Here is a 5,242-nt window from a genome sequence, read left to right as displayed (position 1 = left end):
TGTCCCATTTTTGAAGAAAAGTGATATTTTGCACATCTACATCGATTTTTGTAATCTGAATTTGGAAACCCCTAAAAATGAATACCCAATGCCGATTTTAGATTTATTAATCAATGCCACAATAAACCACGAGATTTTATCTTTCATGGACGGCCACACTGGTTACAATCAAATTTTTATTGCCTAGGCAGATGTCCATAAAACTGCTTTTCAATGCCCTAGGGCACTAGGAACCTACAAATGGGTCATCATGCCTTTCGAACTTAAGAACGCCAGTGCCACATATCAATGTGCCATGAATACCCTCTTCCACAACTTGATTGGCATAATTGTTGCAGTATACATTGACGATGTTATAGTTAAGTCCCAACACCGCCGAACATATTTAGAGGATCTTCGGCAAACTTTCCTTTGCATGCACCAACATAAACTCAAAATGAACCTTGCTAAATATGCCCTTGGCGTATATGCAAGAAATTTTTTTTGGGGTTTCCTTGTGCATTATTGAGGAATCGAGGTGGATAAGAACAAGGCTTGTGCGATTATCGACACTTAACCTCAACGACAAAGAAACAATTGCAATCCTTGCTCGGCAAGATCAATTTTCTTCACCGATTTATTTCTACTTCGACAAGAAAAATGAAAGCTTTTTCCACGCTCCTAAAACTCAAAGATTCCGAACGATTCAAATGGCGAGAAGAACATCAGGATGCCTTTACACAAATTAAGGTTTCTTTCACTAGCCCTCATGTTCTCATACTGCCTCAGTGTGGCAAGCTTCTCAAGTTATATATCTTAGCTGCAGAAGAATCGTCTTATACCATAAGATAACAACACCGGTCAGGAACATGCCATCTTTTACCTTAGCCAAAATCTCAACTCGGTCGAAATAAATTATTCAACCATCGAGAAACTTTTCTTGGCTTTATTCTTTCTCGTATCCAAACTCAGGCATTACATGCTACCCTCCGTTACTTAAGTCATTGCCCAAACTGATGTTATTCGTTATATGCTTACTCGTCCAATAGTCAAGGTCCACATTGGAAAATGGACATTGATTTTATCTAAATTTAGTTGGCAGTATATGCCCCAAAAAGCTATCAAAGGTTAGGCCCTAGCCGATTTCCTTGCCCAACACCCTTATTCGTACGGATTTGGAGGCAACGATGTTGAAATTGGCATGGTGTTAACATGTGACAATTTTTGGAGATGTATTTTAATGGGTCTAGTACTACAACCTCGGCCGGTGTCGGCATTATCGTCTAATTACCTGACCATTATAGATGGTATTCTTCTCTTAAGTTAGATTTCGACTGTACCAATAACAAAGTCGAATACCAAGCCCTTGTCATCGGCCTTAATATTCTTTATGACTTGAAGGTAGCTCAAGTACTTGTCCTCGGCGATTCAAAGCTTGTGATTAACCAACTCAACATGACTTTCTGTTGCATTAGTTGTACTTTGGCACCTTTTCACATAGTCGCTAGCTGTTTAGCCGAATCATTTGCAAGCATCACACTTAAGCATATCTCTCGAATTCAGAATATTGATGCTAATGAGTTGGCTCAAATCGCCTTTAGAGCATAACTCCTAGTAGGTGAGGTAAGTTGAGTCATACCAGTTGATCGATGTCCATTCCTGGCATTGGTCAATCAGTAAACTCTCAAACCAGACGGCTTAATTCAAACACGAGTTATGTCTTTGTTGTTAGTACTCGAACGTGAGACTCCTGTAGGTATTTGTACAGTCGAAAAGTTACCAGATGATTGGAGAAGATCGATCATACGATATCTTGATAATCATAATGGTAAACATGACTGCAAGACAAGGGTACACGCTACGAATTATGTGGTATACCAAAACGAATTGTACCGAAAAGGTGAAGATTGTTTGTTGTTGTTATGTCTCGGCCCATAAGAGGCCATTCAAGTGATTGCTAAAGTTCATGAGGGCATATGCGGTGCCCATCAATCTGGTAGAAAAATGTGTTGGTTGCTTCGGCGACATGGATATTTTTAGCTAAGTATTTTAAAGGATTTCATAGAATATGCACACAGTTATGTACAATGTCAAATCCATTGACTTATTCAAAGAGTCATGGCTAAATTGCGTCATTCAGTCACCAAACCATGGCTATTCAGTAGATGGGCTATAGATGTGATTGGCAAAATCACGCCATCATCTGGATTAGCAAAACATGAGTGGATACTTGTAGCAACAGATTACTTCACCAAGTGGGTCGAAACAAAGTCGTATGCCGAGTTAACATCTAAATAAGTTTGTGATTTTGTAGAGGAGAATATTGTAACAAGATTCGGCATTCTAGAAACGATTATCACAGATAACGACACGATTTTAATGGCCGATAGGTTCAAAGACTACACAATGAATTTGAAATTCAGCTTAAATAGTCCACGCAGTATTACCCAAAGCGAATAGGTAGGCCAAAGCAAGTAACAAAATTTTGATCGGTATTCTCAAGAAAATGGTGAAGGAAAGGCCTGACATACGGCATTTAAAATTAAACGAGGGATTATTTGCATATTGAACTTCACTTCAATCGACAACAAGAATGACCCCATATGGTTTGACCTATGGGCACGATTCAATATTTTCGGTCAAGTTGAGTATAAACTCGTTGCGAATTATCAAACAAAGTAGTTTGTTCAATGCTGAATATAGTTAAGCAATGAGGCAGGATTTAGAGGATCTAGAGAAGGCTCGACTTGATGCTTATAATATGTCGGTAACACAGAAAAAAGATCATCGAGCGAGCTTATAATCAACGAGTAAAGCAAAAGACGTTCGACGAAGGTGACTTGGTCTGGCAAACTGTGTTTCCACTTGGGATCAAAGACCCTAGATTTGGGAAATAGGGGCCGAATTGGGAATGACCATTTATCATTCACAAGGTTCTTGGCAAGATGGCATATCATCACAAAGATGACACTGGTTTAGCACACAAGTTACCGATTAATGAGAAGTTTTTGATGAAATATTATCCAATTACTTGGGAGATGCAAAAGTAAAGACGTTTCATTAATATTAGTTGATATTGCAAAAGGTACGTAAGAAAAATCAACCGGTCTACAGGTCGGCACCGGGAACAAAATCTATAGGGTCGAGGGAATGAATGCTTCGAGTGTAGCCTTTAACTCTGGCCATTTTACTTCTCCTATAGTGATCTCAGCCTACCAAGTCCATTTGTTAGCCTTCAGTGCTTGTATCCGCTTCGCATCGACCATATACTCTGCAACCAAGGTTTGCTTGCCTTGAAATCATTCTCGAGCTCAGAAGCAATGACAGATCTTTGGGATTGAAGCTCGGCGATCTAACAGTCGAGATCTGCCATTTTCTCTTTCTTTACTTTGATTGCCTCTAACTCTGTAAGATATCTTCTTGAGCATCCGTTACGGCCTTTAGGTCCTCGTCAGCTTGTACAGCTTTCTCAAAAATACCAAAATATAGCTAAGTTCGTTCCAAGACAGTCGTCAAGTGAACGACACTTTTATTACTCACTAGACGGTCAGCTGCAAGGTTGTTCAAATACTCTCCAACAGAGTCGAGACCTTTCTTTTGAAGAGGTTGTAAAGTTGAGAGAGATAGAGTCTTTTGTAGTTTGGTCCGAGCATTGGACTCGACTGGGGTTACAGAAGGTTTTGCTGTTCCGGATGTGCTAGTGAGATAAGCTTCGAGTTTGACTTCCCATGAAAGCCACATAAAAGAAAAGGTTAGATGAGGAAACTCTAACAGAAGGATGACGAAAGAGAAATGTTCTTCGACCTATCAAGGGCCATATCTTATGGGCTGTTGGTCGAACCCAGAAAGCTTAATGGTCGAGCCTAATGTTTAAGACAGCTCTTCAATTTATATGGTCGATGAAGGTTATCTATCTTCGATGGCCACAAAATATAGACAACACCCTTCAATGCATAGAATGTTCGATGAAATGAACAACTGGGCACCTAACAGTTAACCTTTTTACTTTGGTTTAGCGTTCTAGGATAAAAGTCAATCGAAATAAAAGGTAAAGACTTACAAAGGCCGAGGTGACGTCTTGTGCAGGGATGCCAAGATCTTGGTCTTGAGGGTAAACCGGTATTTCTACAGTCGCTTCTGGTCTTGCAGAGACTGTTGGCTCGACTGCTGGACTTTCAATGGCCACCTTAGGAGTGGCATGGCTAGTCACCTCGACCAGTGGGTGGATATCACCCAGGCCTGGATTAGGCATAGTGGATACAACAACCTTGCCTGTATTCAAATGCAGTAGAGCCTCACTTGGTTGCACAATCGATTGAGGGCGTCTCACCAAAGGACTTGGCTCGTTATCATCGTCCTAATTACAAAGTTAGAAAATTTGGTGAAGTTAATTAAGCTATATGTGATGAATGTTAGGGCGTTCTAATACTTCTTCATCCAAAACGAACGGTGCAATGATGATATTTGAATTGGATAAGGGGTGTGCCGCAGCCGAATCGACCACTACCTCGTCAGGAATCCCATTAGGCTCTAGACCAATCACGGCTGCATCAAGTTAAGGATCAGTCGAAGGTTAAACTACGAGTTCCTCGATCGCCAGGTTTTGTGTCGGCTGATCAACCAAGATGGTAGGTTGTGCCATTGGTTGTACAGTGGTCGTTTGATAAACAGTCGTGGTCGGATAATCTGGTAACGTCCACATGGATACCTCAACAACAGGAGGATGATAAGTGACTTCAGGAGTGGTTGCTCATGTGTCCTAGGTTGAGATGATGAAAATCTCACGGTCATTTTCTTAGCCATTTTCTTCACCTGTGATGATGGTTATGCGACGTTGCGAGTTGTCTTGGTCGAGGGATGAGGCCATTTGCCTGTCATTGTTGGCACAACAGCAGTGTTTGCCAAACTTGGCATAGTCAAAGCCACCTTATGAGGAATGGTCGAGGTGGTAGTGGCCTTCACGGTAGCAACATCCACTGGGTTTGGAGTGGTCGAAGTTATCTTGGGAGAGACGGTTACGGCAGCAACGACCTTCTTTGGGGGAAGGGTGAGTTTTTTCCTGGTCCCAACCATAGTAACCACTTTGGCCCGTTTTAGTGAACGACCAACTGAAAAAAAAAAAAACTGATCAAGATTTAGTTCAAGGATGTTTGGTTAAATATATATACAAGCAAGACAATAGGAATAAAAAGCACCTCGTGCCATCTCTTTGTATTTTGGAGCAAGGTTTTCTTTAGTCAATTGTCAAAGATTTTATTAATCT

Source organism: Malus domestica, chromosome 14 (genome assembly GCF_042453785.1).
Source record: "Malus domestica chromosome 14, GDT2T_hap1".
Lineage (NCBI taxonomy): Eukaryota > Viridiplantae > Streptophyta > Magnoliopsida > Rosales > Rosaceae > Malus > Malus domestica.
The sequence above is the reverse complement of the archived record's forward strand: the minus strand, read 5'-3'. Positions refer to the sequence as shown.